This window comes from Chelonoidis abingdonii, chromosome 17 (genome assembly GCF_003597395.2).
Source record: "Chelonoidis abingdonii isolate Lonesome George chromosome 17, CheloAbing_2.0, whole genome shotgun sequence".
Taxonomy (NCBI): domain Eukaryota; kingdom Metazoa; phylum Chordata; order Testudines; family Testudinidae; genus Chelonoidis; species Chelonoidis abingdonii.
In genome coordinates this window covers 28759373-28783559 of record NC_133785.1, presented here as the reverse complement: position 1 = coordinate 28783559, position 24187 = coordinate 28759373, and the positions used below count along the sequence as shown (strand labels likewise).

At 40.0% G+C, this 24187-nt stretch overlaps 1 protein-coding gene across 5 annotated transcripts in view; it reads left to right on the top strand.

Moving 5' to 3' along the window:
* Window positions 1-24187, top strand: part of CHL1 (cell adhesion molecule L1 like) — a 193696-nt gene that overhangs the window by 54986 nt on the left and 114523 nt on the right. The window contains exon 1 of one of the 5 annotated variants that reach the window (XM_075073096.1): window positions 3389-3448. The exons of the other annotated variants lie outside the window; for them this stretch is intronic. The gene's annotated coding sequence lies outside the window, so the exon portion shown is untranslated. Of the gene's footprint in view, window positions 1-3388; window positions 3449-24187 lie in introns of those variants that run through there. 5 annotated transcript variants of the gene reach the window in all.

Sequence of the window (24187 nt, the reverse complement as noted above, 5' to 3'; positions counted from 1 at the left end):
GGCACTATTTCTATTTAACTCATAAGCATCTAGGGGCATTTGACTGACAATTGCAGTGACTTTCCTCCAGCTCCAGAGACTTGGAGTGGCTCTTTGTGTTCACTCGGTCATCTTAATCTCCTTTGGTGGCAAAGGGGAAAGGCAGCATTCAAGGGCCATGTAGTCATTTCACAGCAACCATTGAATAAGGAAGCCCCAGCAACCCCGTTTCCAGTTGAGCTTTATGACAATGGAATTTGACTATTCTGTGGAACTCCAGAGGGCTCTGTTTCATGGAGCACAGAGGAGACAGAAGAATTTATTCTTCTTGCTGTATATACTCTCCCTTCCTAGAAGACCAGGGTTTTTTTTCTCAACTGGTACCAGAGACATTTTTTTATGCCTGAATGTGTTGAATAAAATAGAATTTTTTTATTGATAGGAGACATAAAAATGAAGTATGTATAGCTGTGTCTATATACTTAGATATTAGTGCTGGCCAAAAAATTTTGATCAGTATTTTTGTACAAAAACTGCTTTTCAACCAATTAAAACATTTTTGCAAAAAAGTACACGCAGGTGTGTGTGTGTATGTGCGCATGTAGCAGTTCTCAAGGTAGTTTCTTTAAATTTACTGCGAAAAGATGATTCTTTGAACTAAATTACTCTTTTTTTAAATTAATTATAGTTAATTCATCCACCACAAGGCTTATATTAAATGCTTTTTATCTCTTAATTGATCTTAATTAGTTGAATTAGAATGAGGTTTTGAGGTGTGTGTGTGTGTGTGTGTATATATATATATATATATACATACATATATATAAACACAAAAACTACATTAAAACAACATTATTGAGGTTGAAAAGTCAAGTGCTCAAAAGTTAGGAAATACTGGAAGTAAGGCTTTTTTTGCAGCCATGATCTGGCTTCCTTTTGTACATGCATTATGACACAGTATTCAGTGTAGTAGGGTGAGCAGATGTCCCGATTTTATGGGGACAGTCTCGATTATTTGAGTTTGTGTCTTATATAGGTGCCAGTTACCCCTGCCCCCTTCCTGATTTTTCACCCTTGCTATCTGGTCACCCTACAGTGACATGATAATACTACTTTCTCCACAGGACCTCTGCCTCATTCAGTGCAGAGGACGAATTGTACTCAGTTAACAAGCAGTTATTCAATGTTTTTTGTTTTATCCTTCTTGATCTCTGTGTGGCCCTTACTTACTGCCTGCTATTCAAACCCTGTTCTGAAGAAAGAATTATTAATTTCCTCAGTCTATAGTGATCATCATATTATTTGAGTACTCCATAAGGATTATTTTATTTTCACAAAATCCCTGTGGGGGATGATATTCCCATTTTACAGATGGGGAACTGATGCACAGAAAGATTAAGGTAATTAGTATGCACTAATTTTGGGTGTCCAATTTGAGATTCCTGGGATTACTTAGTGCTGTAGCAATCTTTATATTCAAGCCCAGCTCCCTCTGATTTCACTTGCAGTTTTGTATGCTCAGCTTGGCTTCAAATCAAGCCTGAGGCATCTCAGGTTGAGCTCCCAGAAAATGAGGAACACACAATTAGTGACCACCTCAGAAAAGCTTGGTTTAAATTTAAGTGACTTGATTAACATCACACAGGAGCTCTGTGGCAGAAGCAGGAATAGATGCCCGTTTTCCAGGGTAGCATTCAGTTGTCTTATCCATGAGAATGTCCTTTCTTCCTGAGATCTCCTGCCTTATTTACTACAGACCTTCCAGCTTCTGCAACAATGAGGCAGGGGTTCTACAGGGAACAGGCTCCTTCACTACATAACCCTAATTCACCCCCCAGAGCAGGCCCTCCCGAGGGACTGAATGAGGTGGGGGGCATGGGGAGAAACCTGTATGTGATCCACGTAATACTAGCTCTCGTTCCAGGCTCCGGAGGGGGCACAAATTCTTCTGGCTGTTCCTCCCAAGCTCAACCCCTTCTGTCTTATCCTCTCCAACCTGGCTCTGGCCCAGTCTTGTCTCTTCCCCACCCACACTCCTTGTCCCAATTTCCACTCCTCAGGCTTCTCGTCCCAGTCTCCTTGTCCAGCTAGTCCGAGTCTCCCTCCCCAAGCTCACAGTTTAAAATTCAATTCTCCAGACTGACTCCCCATCTCATTTTCCCAATACCCAGGCCAAGTTGTCTTGACAAACTCGCCCCAGTGTCCTTCCCACACCAGCTCCTTGTCCCCAATCTCCTTGCCCACCCAGTCCCAGTTCTCCCTCCTGCTCCCTTGTTTGATGTCTCTCTTTCTTTCCCCTGCATTGTCTCCTAGTCCTGGTCATCTTCTCTGTGCTCTCATCCAATCTGTCTAATGCACATATTCCACTTAGTTCCTTGTCCCAGTATTTTGCCCGCCCACTTGCAGTTCTTCCCCAGCAGCCCAGCTACTTTTAAGATTTGCCTCCCCCCCCTCAACTCACATTCTCCCCCACACTGGTTCCAAGTCTTAGTCTCCTCACCTGCCCAGTCCCAGTTCCCCACCTTTCCCCTAGCTTTGGTCTCTGTCTCTCCCCACCAGCCAAGTGGCTCCTAGTGCTCCTCATTTCATCCTCTCATTCAAGTTCCAGCTTACCCTCCCTCCAAGCCCCCAGTTCCAATCTCCTTGTGCAGTCTTTCCTTGCTGCACCAGCTCCCAGTCCTAGCTTCCTCGCCTAACCAGGCCCAGTCCACTTGCCAGCCAGTCTGTGTCCCTCCTTCACCTCTCATTCACAGTTTCTCTCTCAAAATATGTGGGTGCTAGAGCATTTCAAAGAACATTTGCAACATGGGCAAAACAACATTTTTTCCTAGCTTTGTTCTTGGAAATGACTGACCTGTTTTGGCTGAACTTTTCTAATAATAATAATTAATCTGAGGTAGACAAGCAGCATGGAAAATTTCAATCAAAACTGTTACTTTTGCAAAGGTTTAAGCAACTGAAAACAGGGTTTTATATTGGGAAGTGATGTGTGTGCGCGCACGTGCATACACCTAAAATAGATTGGGCTGATAGCATCATCCATAATTGTTTGTCGGACACTGCCCATTGCACACGTGTGTGTATATATAAATAATAAAATAAACATTGGCATGGCCCAGAAAACCTCTTAGCCATTGCTTAATCATTGCTTTGGATTGTACATATTTGTTTTGTGTTTGTAAATCCGTCCTTAAGTAGAAAAATAAAGGAAAGAGGTTGTACAATTAGGAAATAATGAAGAACCATTAAAAATAACTAGTGCTAAAAAGCAAAAAAGGGAATGCTTGGAAAAGCTGAACATTTACACATACAAATTGGCTCATCTGGATGATTTGCATCCTATGTCATTAAAGGAATTAACTAATAAATTTACCTTTCACAATTATTTTAGATAAGTCCTGAGGCCAATTCATGCAACTCTTACTCAACCTAAAGACAGACTGAAGTCTTTTCAGAAGGTTATTTAAAGGTATGTTCTAATTCAGGGCTTCTCAACCATTTTCCCTCTGAGCTCCCCTCCCGCAACATACTATAAAAAAATCCACAGCCCATCCATGCCACAACACTTGTTTTTCTGCATATCCAATAGATTAAAAGCCAGGGCCAGTGTTAGTGGGTAGGAAGCAAAGCAATTGCCCAGGGCTTCAAGACACAGGAGCCTCCACAAAGTTAAGTTGCTTGGACTTCGGTTTCAGCTCCAGGCGGCTGGACTTGGGCTTCAGTTTTCTCCCCCTGGCCCCAGTAAGTCTAACGCCAGCCCTGCTCTCTGGTTTGGAACCTGCTCATGGCCCCCCAGCGGCCTCTGGTAGAGAACCGCACCACTAATTTTATCTCAAGGTTTGCTGGAGTTTTTTCCTCAAAATTATGGTTCAAATGGTGAGTTGTTAAACCGTTTGAGAAATGAGCAAGCTACAGTCTGAAAAATGAGATACTAAAATTTTCTATGAATGATGATGGTAATAAACAAGAAAGAGACTTAGATAAGAAATTTGATTATATGAACCAAAATGCTTTGTAAACTAAATTATTATTATAATTTTCAGTATTTTTCCATGATGTGTCAGGAGCTTTTTAATCTTTAAATTATGGGGAATTGTTTGTTTTTCTGACTGTTTGAAAACCCATTCCGACTGCCTGCTCCATTTCTGATTGAATTAGTTGAACTGACATTTTCCAGAAATGAACAAACAAAATCTGCTGCGTCAATCGGATTGTGTCACTACAGGCAATGTTCATAATTCCAGCCCCTGTGCACTGTGGCCAACCTGGACTGTGGCAGTATGCCAGCTCTTCTTAGTATCAGTCCTCAGTTTTTCCTTTCAAATGACTTGTGCTTTGCCAAAGTATTCCTGAGTCCTGACTCCATGTACAGCAAATTAAATCAGGATTTTATACAAAAGTTACATGGCTTAATGTGTGTATAAGTGGACATATTTTTCCTCTATCTTTTCATGGTTCATTGTTTCCTCACCCCAGATAGTCGGCTTTTACAGCAGTAGGAGTAGTAATGATAATAAATAATCTGTAGATAGAAGCAGACAAAGGTTTTGCTGTCTTGTGGTAATTGTGACTAGTGTACATTAACAAAAAAGGCCTATATACAAAAAGTCACATCTGCAGTAATTAACAATCTAAGGCCTTGTCCATGTACTGATGTTCCAGCAGTTTAACTTTGTTTTTAAACAGATGCAAAACCCTGTGTATACTCTCATGTGTCAGTTCAGCTTTTATTGGATGAAGTTGACTCACCAACATGCACTAGTTTTACTAAAAACATATCTTTCGTTAAAGTGGTGCAAACTTGCGTGTCAAAAAAGCCCCAATAAGTCTTCATAATTCTAATAAAAAGAAAATGTCCATTCCCATGCAATGTGTGCTGTGAGATTCGCTCTTTCGAAAGCAAACGTAGCATGTCCATCAGTACAGTCAAATATTATCATTTCTGTAGAAATGGCCCTACAGTCAGTAGCTAGGAGCCAGTCATCCAAAGCTGTCTGTGTGTGCAGAGCTCCCCCCGTGAAGACTAAAAGAGTTCCACGCAGGGAGGATTTGTCGTTTAGAATCTGGCCCAGTATTCCTTGCATGCTCAAAGCTCCCATTGGTTACACAGGTATTTATGGGTGCATAGAGAATGCAGGATTAGGCATTTAGGATTTACCATTACCTTTCTGCTTTCCCACCTGGAGAAGAAGAGGGAAAGATGTAGGTGCAAGAGACAGCAGGAAAACGTGGAAAAGGCAATTATTTTTCTGATCCTTTATCCTCTACCCTTTATAAGAATTCTGCTTGTTCCTGTGGGTTAATGATAGCCCTGACCCAGCTGAAGCATCTCAGAGATCCAGGATGCTTGGAGCAAAGAGGCTCCCAGGTGAATGGAGACTGCTGTTTCATTGCCACACTTTTGTGGGTTGTAGTTTATTTCACCACCTCATGCGCATTAGGGAATAGAGCTATGACTCTGACTTGCACATGCCCCTCCTTGCCCTTTATGGGACACCAAGCGTGCCCAGGTGAGGAGGGACATAGGATCCCTGTGCTCTCCTGAGAATATGAACTGCAGTTGTGCCTGGCCATTACATGAACACTCAGATTGGGGATGGAGCAAGCTCCTTATACTCTTCCACTTCTCTGTCCCACACTTCCCACTGCACATCTGCGTGAAGGCCAATAACTTAATAGGAGTTAGGTATCAAACATGCTTAGGCACCCTTGTCAATTCCATTCGGCTCATATTTGTCTCTCGAGGTGCCGAAATACCTTTGTAAATCTAACCCTCAGGCATTTAGGCTCCTAAGTCTTACTGAAAGTCCAGGAGGAGTCTTTCTCAAGCTCGCCTATTGAAGCTGATCCGCTGTGTATGAAATACTTAAATATTGATTGGAGTAGGGGCTGGAACAGGAGAGAGTGAGATGCAATCTCACCCTCTGAATCCCATATAGCTCAGAGGTTAGGGCATTCCTAGGAGGTGGGAAATGTGGCTTCAGGTCTCTGCTCCACCTCAGGGACGTGGAGGGACTTGAACCTGGGTCTCCTGCCTTCCAGGTATGCTGAGATTTTTGGTATAAGGGGTGAGCATCACCAACAGCTGCTGCTGCTCTTCCTCCATTTTTTGTGAAAAAGGACTGGCCTGGCTTTGGAGCCTAACTCCTAGTGGCAGAACACCTTCTTTTAGATGCCTCATTCCCTTTGGGGTGTGGCTTAGGTCTCACCTTTCTCCTCAGCGTTTCCTACTGTAGTTTAGGCAACTCCATGCTCAGCATGCTGGCTTCTGTGCATCCCAGTCTTAGGTTCCTAATTCTTCCAGTGCATTGCACAGGGAGCCTAAGAGCCTAGTTCAGGACTGTGGATTCTCCTAGATGGAAAAGGGCCTAAAAGTGAAGTGTTGCAACTCTGCATCTGAGTCCTATTTGTGGATCTAGCCCAAGGGTGGGCAAACTTGGAGTTGCAAAACTGTATGGAGGGTCAGGTAGGGAAGGCTACGCCTCCCCGGGTAGCCTGGCCCCTGCCTCCTATCCACCCCCTAAATGCTCCCCTCAGAACCTCTGACCCGTCCAACCCCCTCCCCCACTCCTTGTTCAATGACCACCCCCTCTTGGAGGAACCCCCCGCCCCAACTGCCCCCCCCCGGGACCCTTCCATACCCCACCACCTGCTCCCTGTTCCTGACTGCCTCAACCCTATCCACCCCCCGCCCTGAGCACCCCACAGGATCCCGCTCTACTCCGAACCCTTCCCTGTCTCTTGACTGCCCCCCCCCCGAACTTCCACCCCATCCAACCCCCCCACTCCTTACTCCCTTACCATGTCGCTCAGAGCAGCAGGAGCTCGCAGCCCCGCTATCTGGCCGGAGCCCGCCATACCGCCGCACTGCCCAGCAGAGGCGATGGGCCATAGAACTGGCAGTGCGATGAGCTGAGGCTGAGGGGAAGGGAGAACGTTGGGAGCGGGGCCCGGGACTAGCCTCCTCAGCCGGGACCTCAACGGCCGGGCAGGATGGTCCCGGATGTGTTTGCCCACCTCTGATCTAGCCCCTTGATGTCTAAATACCATTGAAAATGGGGCTTAGGCTCCTAAGATATTTTCTATTGTTGTTTGCAGTGTTGTTGTAGCTGTATTGGTCCCAGGATATGAGAGAGACAGGGTAGGTGAGGTAATATCTCTTATTGGGCCAACTTCTGTTGATGAGAGAGACAAGCTTATGAGCTACACAGAACTCTTTTGCAAGTCTGACCTGAAGCTTGAAACCTGGTCTCTTTCACTAACAGAAGTTGGTCCAGTGAAAGATATTACCTTATCCACCTTGTCTCGCTCTAAAGACAGGCATTTTCTAAAAGTTGTCATCATTTTCATATATTTCTTTAAACAAATTCCCTTCTTGCAAGCCTACATAAAAAAGTATTCTCCTATTCTTTATATGAAAGAATCATGGTTCATTTGTATTTGAGGTTTGTTCATTGATTTGGTGTGTAAAAATGTGATAGTCCTCCTTGAATGTATAAAATAAGATTACTGAGTGGGTAGAAAGAACAGGAGTACTTGTGGCACCTTAGAGACTAACAAATTTATTTGAGCATAAGCTTTTGTGGACTTTCCTGTCCTTTTTGCAGACACAGAGTATCACAGCTGCTACTCTGAAACCTGAGCGGGTAGAGAAAATGAACTCTTACAGATATCTTGCTCTGTGTATTTCTTTAGTCTCATCCTATGGTTTCTATACACTTTTCTGCTGGGTTTAAAGTTTTATAGAATACCAGTGAATTATTGGTTGAGCCCTCTTGGGGAAATGATAGCTTGAAAGAGAGAGCTGCTAATAAAAGTGGTTTGAACCTACCTTCTTCCCCTCCAGTGTGGTTGTGGTTTGGTCCTGCGTTATAGAGTTTAGTGAAAATACAGCTTTATAACCATTTAAGGGCTGAAGTTAGATACAATTTATCTAATATACTAAATGGGAAAGCCAAATTTCCATATGAATACATTTGAAGTGAATTATTTGCTTATAGATGTGTATTAAAAGTCGGCCCTAAGTGACGGTACCTCATTAAATTGAAAAACTTGAATGCTGTTATGACTCCTCCAGCTATAATAGGTGGGATTTTTTTGAAGGGGTTGTTTTTCTATAATCTGCTGCATAACATTTAGATGCTCCGGGTATTCTTGCATGTCATCAGGATTGTTGCCTTGCTAAATTTAAAAGAGGGACTGTTGGGAAAGCCCTGAGATATGAGAACAGAAAGATAGTACAAAGGAGACGTGTGCATGTGCTGGGAACTCGGATGAGGCTGCTATGAAATGAATAGTTTCTGGTAACCAATCATCTGACAATCTCCAGTGTCTGAAAATCACCGCTTAGCTACTCTCCCTGTCATCATAAGAGAAATCTTGGCTCTCTGCTAGTAGTGAGAGAAACACCCCATACTAAAGCACTCAGCATTTGTATCCTGAATGTGCCATACTGGAAAACAAAGGCATACTGTTTCTGCTCCAAATCTGTTGTTTGAATATTAATGAACAAATAGGGGTTTATGAGCATGGTGCCTAATGCTTGCCTAATATGAGAGGTTTCATAATTTCCCACTAAGTGATTTCTGGTTAATGATTAAGTCTCAAATTTGAGTCAATCTTTGTTGCTGGACACTGTCTATGGGTTAACTAATTGGGGAAATGTACCCTTTGAAAAATGCTTTATGAAGATAGTATAAAATGTGCTCAGTCTTTCACTTCCTCTTAATTTTTTAAAGGTGGTATAAAATCATGTGAGTTAGAGATGAAAAAGACCAAGGTGATCATCCAGTCAATAGCCTGCCACTGTAGGATTGTTCTTTACAGTATGTTGATATTTCTTTACATTTCTGTAATTTATATTTATGTAAAAATATATTATTAATATTGTTTTGTTTTGATTTAGACATAGAGTAAAGCAATAGCAGGCTGTAGGAGCCCTCAACATAATTAATAACACAGTCCAACTAACAGGAAAAAAAAGCCCAATTTTCTCCACACCACAGAAGCCCTTTTAAGTGAAACCAAATTTTGCCCATCTCCAAACTCCCCAAGAAGAAATCTCCTCAGATAAAGATCCACATTTCCAAGAGAAGTCTCCAGCCTTTCCCACTTACCTGCCCCAATAAATAAGATTTTCAGCTTACTCTAAAAGTCAACGAATTTGAGCTTAGTCTAAGCAAACACAGCGAGTGAATTTCAGAGTAGGAGTGCCCTCCTAAAGCAAAGGAGTGGCAGCTTTCAGTTAGCCAGATTCTGTGTCATTTAAAGGGTATGTCTACACTGCAGCTGGGAGAGAGCCTCTCAGCCCAGGTAGATGGACACACACTGGTGAGGCATTAGCTAGTGAGCTAATAATAGCTGTATAGATATTGTGGCTCCAGCAGAGACTTTGACTAGCCATCTGAGCTCAGACCCAGAGTGTTGGGTGGACTTGCAAGCCCGAGCCGCTCGATGGGCCACAACCATCTACACAGTTACTAACCTTAGCCCCACTAGTGTGAGTCTGTCTGCCTGGGCTGGGAGACTCCCTCCCAGCTGCATATAGACTTACCCTTGGGGCCTGATCTAATACCCACTGAAGCTGATTTCAGTGAGAGTTGGAAGACCCATAGGGTTTAATGAGTCAGAACCCTTTAAACTCTGCCTGGAAATTAATAGACAGCCAGTGAAGATTTTGGAGTCATGTGCTCATGGCATGACACACCATTTAACAGGCAAACTGCCACCTTCTGCACTAGCTTCAGTTTTCAAGCTGAATGAAAGTGCTTCCCCACAGGGTATGTCTACAGTGGAATCGCAGGGTGTGATTGCGGTTTATGTAGACATAGCTGAGCTAACTTTGATCTAGCTGGCTTGGATGCCAGAGCAGTGAAGTTGCAGCAGCATGTGTTTCAGCACAGGTTGTTCAAACCTGCCTGGAATTCTGGGTAATGAATTACGGGGGCTGGTCCATGAAGAAGTATGTATTGCTGCAGCTTCACTGCTCCAATGCCGGAGCTAGCTAAATTAAAGCTATCTTAGGTATGTGTCGATGAGCTGCAAGCAATATAGACATACCCACAGTCAAGAAAGAGTAGATTTGAGTTTACTAAATTATAAAACTTTTCTTCTAATATGAAAGAAAGCTAAATCAAATCACTTTCACTGTTATTAATCGATTGGCTTCAGAGGAGTTACTCTGGATTTTCACTGGGGAAATGAAGAACATAATCTGGCCTTTGGTTTTTAATAAAGCATTGTGTTTAATGTCTTGTAAATCATTCCCAATGTGCTCTATTATAAATTACCATCATAACTGAAAATAGTTTCCTTCAGTGGTTTTATTTATTAGGAGTTTGCTGCCTTTTGGTAGACCACAGAAGCAATGAATTGAATTGGTACAATGGGTATGTTGGCTATTAAAAAAACCAAACAAACTGGAAGCTTTCTTTCAATTAGGTATTGGTTTAAAGGGGCCCAGCAGTAAAGTTTTCGAGCCCAGTCCTGCTTTTATTGTATATTATTATATAATGGGAGTTTTGCCACTGATGTCAACAGGAATGGGATTACTCTTTAAAATAATCTTGTAGAAAGTGCAGTTTAATAAAGCATGTAGTACAATTCTTATTACTACAGAGGAAACATTAAGAGGGACAAAAATGGCAATGTTAAGAAAGTGCTTCCAAAACTTTCTCGTTTGTTGCACAGTATGCCGCTATTAACAAGGGAAACCAGCTCTAGATGCTAGTCATTATTAAATGCTTTCTTTAGCAAATGGGCTTGAAGACAAGCATAACCACTCATCTCCTTCTATAATGTTAATGCTTTTGGCATATTTTTTGTCGTTCCCATGTAGAACTGTAGCCAATGGACTCCTTGTAGTTTACTGGCAATTTGTAGACCTGAAACTTTACTTTTGTTTTGTGCAAAAAGTATTAAAATGTGGGGAGGGGTGTGGGGAGTTAGGAGGGGATTGTTCAGCATTAGACGTAACTTGAGCTTAATTTTCCTCTTCACTCTGGTCAGTTTTGTGTTCTCACACTTTGAAAACAACTAAACTGTCTTTTCAGAGTAGGGAGTTTGAATGAACGAGCCTGAGTTCACTCCCATTGAAGTCAGTGACCAAAGTCTAACTGCCTTCATTGGGAGCAAGAGGATGCCCTGAGGAAGCGCATACTTATTGTGCCCTCACTCTATAAAATACATCAAAAAAGAATCACTGCTCAGCCAAAGTAATAAGTGCTGGAGAATATGGTTGAAGAAGAAAGGTTAAAGAAATTGAATGTATGTAGGTTTGTTGTTTTTTTTTTGTGAAAGGATGATAGATATTTTCACTTCATGCTAATAGTGACACAAAGAGTAAAAGACTTAGGTTATAACTTATAAGAGGACGCAATTAATGCCCTGAATTCAGTCGTTTGACACAGATTAAAGGTGCCCTTTAAAGATGGTATATGGGATATCAAGAAACAAAGATTGGTCTGGGATGACATAGGCATCTCCCCAGCCCCCAACCCATAATCTGAAGCAAACTCTGAACTGATAAACACAGGTTCATGTTTACTCCACCCTTTATATAGTTCAGGGGTCTTTGATCTGGAATTCACCTGCTCCTGGAATTAATAGACAATGGATTTTCCTCCCCTCATGGTAACTTGAAAAGGGAGGATTTGAAGTGGGTCATTTGCATTCCTTGGGTACTTCCTAGGAAATCCACTTCACAGCTATTGTTCCAAAAACTCATTTGGAGTTCCTAATACCATCCAGGTATAATGAACCACACAATTGCATTCTTAATACTATGGGCTCCAAAGATGTTAAACTTAATTAGATAAAGTTCATTCAGGATATTGAAAGTTATTGTCAGTCTGTCACCATAGGTCCAGTGCTGATTCAGCTGGAGGCGTGACACCTGGTGAATCAATATCAACACTTCTATCAGTATGTTTGGTTTTGCTTATAGGTGACCCAACCAAATATTGACTAGAACCCACCATTCTTAAGTTATGAAATCTAATTTTAAGACCCAGGTCTAAGTGGATATGGCTTTATAGTCAAGATATCAGACCTTTTAGGCAGTGTAATATAGGACATGAAATAGACAGTATATTTTTTATGTATTAACAGAAATGTTTGAATAGAAAAAATACAAGACTCATATAATATCTTTTATTTTGCCCTGACTTAGGGAGGGAAAGGTGGAATCTCCATAGCCATTGTAGAATTCTTTATATTTTCAGATATCAAATCACATCTGTCTCTGATAACATATATTTCACTTCCCCATTTCACAGCCTGGAATTCAGATACTTATACAGAAGATCTCTTTACATTCTGCAGATGTATGTTTACCATAGTACTAATAGAGTATTAGAAGCGGAGAATTACAAGCAGAGAAAATTGCTTCAGATACATTCTTCTTCATGGAAAACCCATTAAATGATGCTTCAGGGCCTTAATCTCAAGATAAAAAAATATCTTTTCTAAAGGTTAGATGTCAGTCGATTTTCACGTCTTAGGAGAACTGAAAGCAAAATCAGCAAGAATAATTTCACTTTATAGGAAACTGAAGAGAACAGAAGAATATCTGTGCACAAAATATTCTGCATTATTTTGCTAGTTTGGGCAAAGGTAGTGTCTGAACAAACCTCTAATCCTCTAAACAGAACACAAACTTTTGGATCACATCTTCTCCAGTACTTGCTGGACCTCCCTACCCAATCCTTATGGACTGCCCCCCACTCACTATTAAGTCTCTTTCTTTCTGCCTTTGGCCTCAAAAGATTGGGAACAAGAGTGTTACAGCAGGTTTGGAAGCCTCACTATTGGCCAGAATACACCACTTAAAGTAACTCTCAGTGTGCCAAGACACAACTGCAATCCCTGAGGCCAGGTGGGAAATCTTGGGTACTGTGGGGATTTCCTTGAACGTTGCAGTGCAAACTGCTATCAAGTAGCTGGGATTTCAGAGTTTTGTGACTGGTATTCATACCCTTCTTGGGCACACACTAAGTGGTGAAGTGGTTAAATGTGAGTTGGCATAGGGTTTGGCATTAGAAGGAAGAGGCATGCTAATAGCAATGGTTTTTGAGTGTGAAAGTTCTGCATCCACTGGAATCACATTTGGGTTCCCAAAGGGTGCAACAATTGAGGGGACTCTGGGCGAGAAGGAAGAAATGAAGTGGTTTCTGCAGGTTCTGAGCTTTGGCTAAGCTGTAAATAATCAACCAAAAATTTCATCACTTTCTTTTAATTTGTCAGTGCCAATTTTAATCACTATACACTGTAAATGATCTTTGATCTTCTCTCTTAGTCTATATAGTATGTCTCTAGCGCAGTTCAGGGGAGTCCTTGTTCTGTGAGCTAGGGATTGTACATTTCTGTGACATTTTCAGCAGGCAGCCTTATATCCTATCTAGGAGAAGAATCACCTCTTTCTCTGCATTAACATTTTGATATGCAGTATCTCTCTGTGAAGTCAAACTTCCTAGATGTAGGGCATAATGCAGCATTCTAGTACAACTAGGCACCTGGATGACATTTCTTTTTTCTTATGCAACATTCACAGAGAGAAAAATTTGAGGTTACAGATACAGTTTGACAGAAGAGCGTGTGATCGGTGTATAATTAGTTTGCATTTCTTTGTGTTTCTCTTTTAGGCAGGGAAATTGCATAACTTAATTAATGTGAGTAATACTAATTATTTTGGACCTGTCAGTGCATATATGATGATGAATAATACAGGGACCACTTTGACACTATATAATTTATTTTTTTCCTTTGTCTTTGCCTGAAAAATCTGGCTTGGATTCTTATGAAATTGGATGACGTATAAACCTATATTCCATAATTGCTTTTTATTGTAATAGCACTTCTAGAAAACACTAAATTATGCATATTTCTCCGTGGAAAAGTGTTTCAGTTAGTCTTCTATTTTTCCTATAAGTTTAATACTATGTTGACAATTCTCCACTGAGACAACAAGATGCAAGTGATGAGAAGCTTCTTTAAAATTCTGTGCCTAGGCACATATATGTGTGCATGCTAATGGCTTGATCCTGCACCATTGAATTAATGGGAGTCTTTCCATTTACTTCCATGGAAGTAGGATGAAGTCGTATGGCTAAGGAAGTACCACAAAATATGCCATGACTATTCAGTTGATTTTCTTAAATGTTTCACTTTCCATGAACATTGGGACAATTGGGTTTTCTTCACATGACTGCTTGTAGAACGCAAATTTAAGCTTGCATGTGTGGGTATTCACGCTTGGTATATTTTATATGGCATGTGGACAGTGCTTGACACAACAGGGTTCTCCGTTCCCCACCAGAAACCTATGAACATAGTCATCTAAACATAGTCATACAGAAAAGTTACAATAACGTAGAATCCTCACACTTTTTTACACACTAAGCAAGCACAGTAAATTAATGATGTACAGAACAGTAATGTAAAAATATATGTATATATCCAGGTTGGTTTACTGAGTTAATTCCTGGATTAGGACAGATCTGGACATAGCTAATGCAATCCAAATCTAGATTTAAAAAAAAAATGGCAAAAATCCCCGTTTGGGTATTTGCATCTTTTGTTATAAATTTAAAATTGCTTGACTGCAATTTTTTTTCTCTTTGATTGTTGTGTAATATAAAACTGTGCAGATATGGTTTAGGGATGCCTATGAGCTTTGTGGGAGATCGAAGCCATCAGGTCTTTCATGAGGTGTTTATTTGTGACTTCTTCTGAACCCTATTCGGCTTTCCAAACTTCATCAGGTTAAATGCATGGGTCCAAAAGGACTTATGTGACTTCAAGCGGTGGTGAGAGACATTGTTAAGGTCCTGGTGGATGGGAAGATGTTCATTTTCTACAATCCTCTGGAATTTCCAAAGGGTTGCAGTATCATGGCAACAGCACTGGCACCCAAGGTGTTGGGGTTGACTTGTGGGTTCCAGTGATGCACCACCATCCAGTATTCAATTGGACATCAATAAGTCGAATATGGCTATTTTTGATCCATATTGGTGCACAATATTCGGCTACAGTATACAAGGGTCACTGCTGGTGTCCATAACACTGATACTGATGCTCCTCAGATTGTGCTTGCCAGTTTCTGGACCAGATTGACCCTTGCCTTCATCTTGGCAGCTACCTTCTTCAGATGGTCATGGAAGGTTAGCAAGCAAACCAGCATTACACCGAGATAGGTAGCAGTGGGGTTGTGTCACACGTTGTTGCCGCCGAAGGTCACTTTTAGGGTGCGCTTAGCGTTCCTGTTCTCAAGATGGAATGCAGTGACTGTTGTTTTGTGAGGATTTGGCTTGAGCCTCCATTTCCAGAAATATTCCTCCATGAGGAAAATAGGGAAAAAAAATTAACTTGTAATAAAGACCTTGATAGAGTTATGTTACAAATCTAGCTAGACATACATCCATTTAAAACAAAATATATACTATATTATTTATTATTTCTTTTGTATTAAATAGGTGTGTGTCTAAATGGATTTGTAACATTGATCTACCAAAGGCTTTATTATACATTAATAAATTCTTTTTTTTTTTCCTATTAGTGGTTTTGTAAACTAGAAGTTTACTTCCTTTGGCCTTTTTTTTGAGGTGTAATTACAGACCTACTTTTCAGAGACAGTGCTGAATTTTCTCTAAAATATGCTGCTTTTCAGTTTGATAGTGAACTTTTGCTGAAACATAAATATTCATATGATTAAATGAAATATGATCTATCTATATATATTTAAAAGAGAGATTAAGGATTCAAACCTATATGACCTCTTATAGTTTTATTTCTGTAAGGACTGCAGGACCTGGGTTTAATTAGCGTAAAAATGTTAATTAGGCTATTAATGTATTAAGAAGTATTTCTAAGAGAAAAATAAAGATGTAAGCATTAAGAAATACAATGTAACCACATTTAAAAGAAACATTAAGGAAATGGTATGCACAGTCAAAAAAGCAAACATTGATTCAATAGTCTGTTAATACAAATAAAATAAATTATTAGGGATTAGTGACCAGTTTAGTAAATATAGACTCCAAATGTGGAAAGCTTTCTTGAATTTTATTATTACTATGTCTTATACTTGTCAAGCCTGTCTCCTCTGTTGAAGCAATGAGAGTCTCAAGGGACATCTTTGGCCAAACTAGTCCATAATCTCTGGTAATATTTTCTCTAGAGAGTCTTATTACTAAATGCTCTTGCATTTAATGGTATATGCAAAATAGATCTGCATTCCCAGGTTGTGCCACATAATAAATGATCAAGAACTATAACTGAACAGAAGTACAGTACCATAAAACCTTGATTGTCTGAACCAAAGTTACTAAAATTCTCACTAATCTGAAATTCATTTATATCCCACAAGGCTTTCTTATCAGCATAACCTCTGCTTTTTGAATGGCTCTTTGGATCAGGTCCATATCATTTTGTTGCTGGGGGCCTGGGTAGGAGAGGAAGGGCAGAGAAAAGGCTCAAGAACTGAGGAACAGCAAAAATCTTCACTTTGCTTGATTGTCAGAGCAGAGAGTGAAAGAGACAGTGAGGAGTTGCTGCGTTATCAAGGTTCCCATAAAGCTATTGACTGAGGGCCAGAGAGTGATACCTTTACTCATCTTTGGTAGTACCTTAATCCATGAATAGGCCTATTGACATGAATGAGACTTAACAATGAGTAAGGTGCAGGCCCATGTGAGTACCACCATGTGGCTCTGAGGAAGAACATGTTAGGTAGGGAAGAGAGGAGCTCCTGCCATCCCCCCTGATTTTCTGTACTTCCCTCCTGTCTCCTCAGCATCAGTGACTCCTTTAGAAATCAGAACCCCCAAGACGTTCAGCTAAGCAGTGTCATGCTACATGTGGATTCATAGTCATACTTTAGCAGTAATAAGTATTGGAAGCCTGGGTGGATGGTCATGTACATCTAGTTTTAAAATGATTTTTGATAAGCACCTCCAGTTACACTTGCTGTAATAGAGGCCCACTACAAATTAAGGGCTGCTGGCCCATGAAAGTGATGAAGTTTCAAAAGCTGCTCCTCCCAGAATGCTATATTATAGCCATTTCACAGTTGCTTCTTTACCAAGAGTATACAATCTACTCTCTCATATGGATGGATGCTGGTCTCTGGGGAAGTGGGAATGATACTGAGGTACCACTTCACATGCTGGAAATAAGAGCTATATTGCTCTCTTTTCCCAGGAAAATACACATTACTGAATATTCTTAATTCTTGTTGTTATTGCTTCCAAGTCAGTACGCTCTTCTACAGATCATTCTGTTTACAGTCACAAAAGGAACACAGACATCAATCGGCCTTTCTTTAAATCTCCTTGTAGTGTTAACTGCCTGTGGCAAGAATGATGTCATGAGGTACATATGCCAATATTTTAACAAATGTATGAAATGTCATCCTTTTATTTGAACATTAAAGGGCCAGATTTTCAGAAATGGTAGGCTCACAGGATGAAATTCATGAGGTCTATACACCACTTAAATCCCATTTCATTAATCAAATAAGGCTGAAGTGGGACTTGTGTCATTATTATGTATTATTATTATTATTTACAAAGGCCCCTAAGTGTCCCATTGAAATTATGACCTCATTGTATTGGACACTCTACAGACACATAGGGTATGTCTACCCTGCAGTTGAGAGGTGTAATTGACAGCTTGATTAGACGTATATGTGTTAGCTCAATCAGCAGTGTGCTCACAGCAGCTCAGTCCAGCTGCTCAAGTACGTATCTAGCATCATTTGGCCACACTCCTATTTTTAAAGTGTTACCTTGATCATAGCTAGTATGTGTACATTTACCCAAGCTAGGAATTATACCTCCTTGCTTCAGTATAGACGTACCCATGGTAAGAGACAGGCCATGTCCTGCACTGCGACCAGTCTGAATAGATAAGACAAGCAAAAGGTGGGAGAAAAGTCTATAAGACACAAGCAGAAGATGGGAAATTGAGGCACTAGGAGCTTAGAAGACTTCCCAAGATCACATAGGAAGTCTAGGTAAGAGCAGGGAATTGAATTCAGCCTTCCTGAATCACAGACTATTAGAAACAAGAGGCAAAATCTTCAAAAGCACCCAAGTTATTTAGGAATCTAAATGGGATTTAGACTCCTAATTCATTTGGGCATTTTTGAAAATTTTACCCTAGATCATCCTTCTCTGTAGTAGTCTTGAGCATACAAGCAAATTTTACCCATGTATATTGGATAATTGCACTTGAGAATGACCACAGCTGGATGCTTATACATAAAGTTACCCAATCCAAGAAGAGCATTTGTTTTGGTCCAATTTACAGGCTTTCTGCTTGCACACCGCTTATGTGATTAGGAATTATTGGGCCAATTTCCTGTTTCATTATAGACTGTGCAATAAAACATTAAATGCATTGGAAATAATGAATATTCAACTTCCTAGCTATTAATAGGTAGTAACTTGAAAAACCCTCTTTCTGCTCCACATTTCTCTCAATTTGAATTTGATTTACAAGTTAAGGGTTCAATGGGTGTCACTTCTGGTCCATTCAGTCCCCTACTTTCTTACTGAAGTCATATATAGATATGTATAGGCTTGTGTATGATCATATACTTTGTGCATACAATTAGAGTTCTAGATGAAGAGGGCTGTAATGTGGTCACCTAGGCCAAACCTCCTCCAGCTGCAGGGCTTTTCCCTACAATATATCTTTGAGAACTATGCCCAGCATAAATTTAAATGGCTTATGTGTTGGGGCTTCCAGCAGCAAGTCTGGTGACATATGAATGAGAACAGACAACCTGGCATAGCGGAACATATCATATTTTCTGTGTGCATATGTAATTGATTCATCAGTTTGCCTTACATGAGAGGGCCATGTTGCATATTAACCAGTGGGTTAAACATATGTATAGATGGGACAGGAGTGATAGTGGCATTGGATGGGGAAGACAGTGCAGTGCCATAATGACTTTCTGGGCCTGATGTTCACACCCTTTAATTATCTATGGACGGTTATCTCAGTCCTTCATTTCTTCATAGCCATATTTCATTTAACTTTTCATCTTAAATCCTTCCCATCAGCCTGTGAATGTTGTTTGATTTGAGGTATGCATATTTGTCTGTAGGTAAGTGCAGGGGAACAGACTGTCCTACTGTGTCAGTACAAAGTGATTTGAAGTACAAAGTATAGTCAAATGCTACCTACATTTTTGAGGCATGTTTCCACAAGACGTAAGCAAAAATCGTATAATCACATGCATCACAGTCTTAGTCAGTTCTGTAATAGTCTTACTCAGAACGCAGTCATAACTAGTTCTTGGCTATTTGAGAGTAAAATAGTGTGATTGTTCATTTCCTGAGCTGCCACATCTTGTGTTATATATGTTTTTAGTTATACTGGTGTATAGCAACTCCATTGAAATCAGTGACATTACATTGAAGTAAACCCTGTGTTCATGAGAGGACAATCAGGTGCATAAACAGAGGGCTATTTCCCATAGATAGTCAAATAAAGCGTGAAATTTTGAAGTTCTCTTTCAGTTTTTTTTAACCCTTTCTCCAGCATTAGTTCAGTGGGAATTTTGCTAGAGAGGGGCTGAATAAAAATTGAGTAAAGACTTAATGATTTGATCCAAAGACAAATGGTCAGGGGAAAATATTGTCCACTGATACTATGCAAGAAATAATTAAACATTAATGCCTGAAGATCTATATAAATGATCAATATAAATACAGCTTGTTGGCCTGGAACTATAACATTAAAAACATTGGTCTTACAACATTTTTTTTATGGCACACTTTTTCTAAGCATATCTGAACTTCACTTTCCTTGTGTCAAAGTGAAAAGGAATTTCTTATTAGTTTTTTGATCTCCATGTAGGGAGACTGCACATATTGCCTTCTGCAGTGAAATATGTCACTACTGTACAGCAAACTAACAATTTGGTTTGTACAATGGCTTAGCTGCACTACTGCAGACACTTAACTAGGTAGTTGATTCCTTTATTCCAATGGTCTGACTTGTTTCTCTGCATACTAGTATATCAAATGGTAAAATTAATTAACTTGTCACTGTTGATATATCCTTAGACTTTTCTTTTATGTAGAATGAAGGATATATTCTTTCCAAGTAAACTGATCATCCACAGACGTCTACATTTTTAACATAGACCAGAAGCAGCAAATAGGTATTTACTACCACAAGTAGTGCTATTGACAAATTAAGTTGGCTTCCGTGGAACTACTCATGTTAGTAAGCATTTATGTCAGGTACTAAGCCATACTAACAGTGCTTCTTGAAATAAGTTATATCATTTGATGAAAAATATAATAAATAATCGAGTATTAAGTTAAGAGTTCTCAGAGAAGAATTAATATTAAATAATGTGACATTAATAAAATTAATCAGGTGATTACATATATACTATGGAGACATGATAGCAGCTCCACAGTTAAGTCTGAGTCTAGCATTTTTGTTTGGAATTTTTGTAACCTCTGACTTATCTCATCTAGACTGACTTCCTGTATAACAAAAGCCGCAGAGCTTCCCCAACATAATTCCTAGAACATGTCTTTTACAAAAACTTCCAATCTTGATTTAAACATGTTCAGTCATGGAGAGTCCACCATGACTCTTGGAAGTTGCTCCAATGCTTAATTACTTTCACTCTTAAAAATGTACACCTTATTTCCAATCTGAATTTGTCTAGCTTCAGCTTCCAGCTCTTGGATCATGTTCTAGCTTTCTCTGCTAGATTGAAGAGCTCAAATATTTGTTCCACATGTAGGTACTTACAAACTATAATCAAGTCACCCCTTAACATTCTCTTTGTTAAGCTAAATAGATGGAGTTCCTTGAGGCTATCACATGTTTTCTAATACTTTAATCATCCTCATGGCTCTACCCTGAAGTGTCTCCAATTTGTCAACATCCTTCTTGAACTGTGATCACTGGAACTGGACTCAGTTACAGAGGTAAAAATAACCTCTATACTCCTATTGAGATTCCCCAATTTCTGCAGCTTGGGCACCCCTGCACTCCTTGATGGGGAATATCCCTGAAGTAATATTTGGCTGACTAAGTAGAAATAATATCTGAGCTCTTTGGGTAAACTTCCTATATGATTAACTCATCCTTGGTGATAAGTCACCATGGCAGATGTTCATACTGGCCTAGTTAACCTGTCTGCATGGTAATGTAATAATAATGTAATAAATGCAGAGGGGACCCCCTTTTTTATATGAGCCAGACTGCTGCACATGTATGTTTAACTGATATTTCAACCCTTTCCTTTTAAATCCATCTTCCTATCAGTGAAGACATACTTCCGTTTTGAAAACATGATTTTTATGCCCCAAACCTTCAAACAGACTTCCCCCCCCCCGCCAGTCCTCATGTCCACTACTACTTTATTTCAACTCTAAGGAAGAATTGCAACAATTTAGACATAAAACTGAGTCTTTTATTCAGCAGTTGCCCAAACATTCCTGAAAACAGGCCAGGAAGAAAATTTGGACTTGTGAGAAGATCCAAAGAGACTCCAGTGTTTTGCTTGTACTCAAATGCCACTGACTGCTGGCATCAAATGTTTCATGCTTTATATTATCTGCGTTTTCTGTCGTAGCTTGGTCATGGGGATACGTGACTCGTGTGTTGTTTGTTGCAGCTCATGTGGCAATCAGTTACCCTCTATCATTTGCAAAACGCACACTGGATCACTGTAACTCTAAATGCTCACATCTAACATTCCATCATTTAGAATTAAGACCTTTTTGCTCTGAGGTTGTGAATACTATTTCTCTTACTGTAGCAGGATATCAGGACGTTGGGAAGTGGAGACGGTTTGGGGAGAAAATGCAGTGAAACACAGATGGCTTTGGAGAATAATACTGTTTTCCTTATTCTAATAATGTTCCTTGTTCAGTGTTAGAGGAAAGTGACTTTTCTTTCAGGGTTTTCTTGCATAAGAGTCCTATAAGGAAATGATTTTTTTAAAACTGTGAATGATGGGAAAAGTGGAAGCATGTAGCCTGATAAAGCACAGTATACTATAATGGAGTGTCATTCCCCTGCTTGTGTACACATTCTCGTGCTAGCTGGTAGCGGCAGCGGACGTATGGCTGAGCCATGCCAAGTACATGCCCACTGGTTTCAGGCAGGTTTGTACTTGGCACATGTGTTATGGAAGTACGCTGCTATTCATACTTGCACTAGCTCAGTGAGAACTAGCGTATGCGTGTACATGAGAAAAGGAATCACACCCCAGCTTGTAATGTAGAGAGAACCTTAGAGTATTCGAATGCAATGCAGTATTAACATAACTGGCTATCAGACAAGCTAATTTATTCTGAAATTACATGCCTATGCATACATAAACAGTAGATAAAGATAAGCAATTTCTCATATCTTTGATTTGTAATTGGCTTACATGCTGGAAACATTAATGGAACAGTGTACGATAAGATATGAAGAATTAGATGTATAATATGAAGAATTAGGTTTAAATGGCAATTAGATTAATAAAATCTCATGATCACTTCTGTCATTTACTAAAGTTTATGCTTTGCATTTTGAAGATTCTCAAAACCAGGCAACAGCCCTCATTACTGATCGTGTTGAGATAGTGGTGAAAACGAGAGATAGATTTATTAAAATCGAAAAGAAACAAAAAGATTTTTTTTCTTTGAGATCAACATTCTTCTCTCTCCTGCTTTTAAGGGACTTGACCCCAAATCTGTGGGTTTTGTTGTTGTTTTGTGTCTGCCTGTACACACCACAGCATTAGAATGCAAAAGTCTCTTTATAATTGGAATATTGAAAACAAATAATTCAGAATTTTTATGCCACTGCTCACTAGATCTAGTTAGAGAGGCAGAGAGAGTCACAAGTAGCCAATGGCATGAAACAGTGGAATGCTCCCTCTCACCTTCATGTAAAAATATAACGAGTCCTAATCAAGTTTCCTTCTAAGGAGGAAACAGAAGTGTGGGGAGAATTTCCCAATCCCCTTTAAGCAAGTGGAGCACTTGCAGTACCTCTGTGGTGCACAGGAAAGCAATTAATCATTTAAACAGCACTACAAAGAGACAAGATTTCAGTAGCTCTGCAGGAGTCAGCTGACGGCCGGGATTAGTGGAGGGACTATTTTCTTTTTCTTTAGATGAATGCAGCTGTTTATTTCTGTATATTTAATATATGGCATAGGTGGCAAGAGGACTGGATAGGCAGCTTAGTCAATGATCAGACAAATCATAATAAATTAACAATCATCCAAGAATCACCTATTTCAAACAAGTCGGTAATATCATAGTAATACTTTTATTAGTCAAGGGAAATCTTCGTCCAGTCCTGCAAACTCCCAGTGGATTTGCTGTTGAGCCCTTGGTGAAGATATCCTTATGTTTTGGGTTTTTTGTTTTGTTTTGTTTCTTTGGGATTTTTGTATGTCAAAATTGCCTTCTTCTTGGTCTGGAATGTCAGAAACTTGGAATTTCATCGAAGAAAGTTTTGACATTGTGAAAACCATGCAAGGTTGTTCTGAGAACAGTTGCACATTGAAGTGTGTATCTCTTTTGGGTTTTTGGTTTTGTTTTATCAAAAAAGCAGGCTGTGCTTTTACTGATGTCAGATTATCTCCTGACTGTACCCATATTGCTAAAAAGACATTCATATTTGACATTTAGATAGGAAGAGATCAGTGAAATATGATCTTATCAGGATAGAGCGGTTTAAGGAGTCCCATAATATGGTGGTGCTACAGCAAGAGCTGCTAATCAGAAAAAGAGCAGAAAGCTGTTGATAGGCAAACTCATAGAAAATAGTCCTTTTATTTCACCTTACATTTTTGTTCTTTGGTGAGAGGAAAAAAAATGTTTCCATTTTTATAAACAGTCTTCTCCCTTGAACAGGCCATGATGTGTGCTGAGATGTGCCTACTTATAGATTCTTCAATTTCTTTGAACTTTCATATATTGATTTGATCTTTTCGGATGTAGTTTAGTTTATCTCCATCATAGGCTTTGTCTACACTTACAGTTTTGCAGCGCTGGCCGTTACAGCTGTGGTCGTACAGCTGTGTACGGCCAGCGCTGCAGTGTGTCCACACTGACAGCGACCAGCACTGCAGTGTGTCCACACTTGCACCAGTTGCAGCGCTGTTGTGAGTGGTGCATTGTGGGCAGCTATCCCACAGAGCACCTCGTCCCATTTTGTCGCTGTGGGT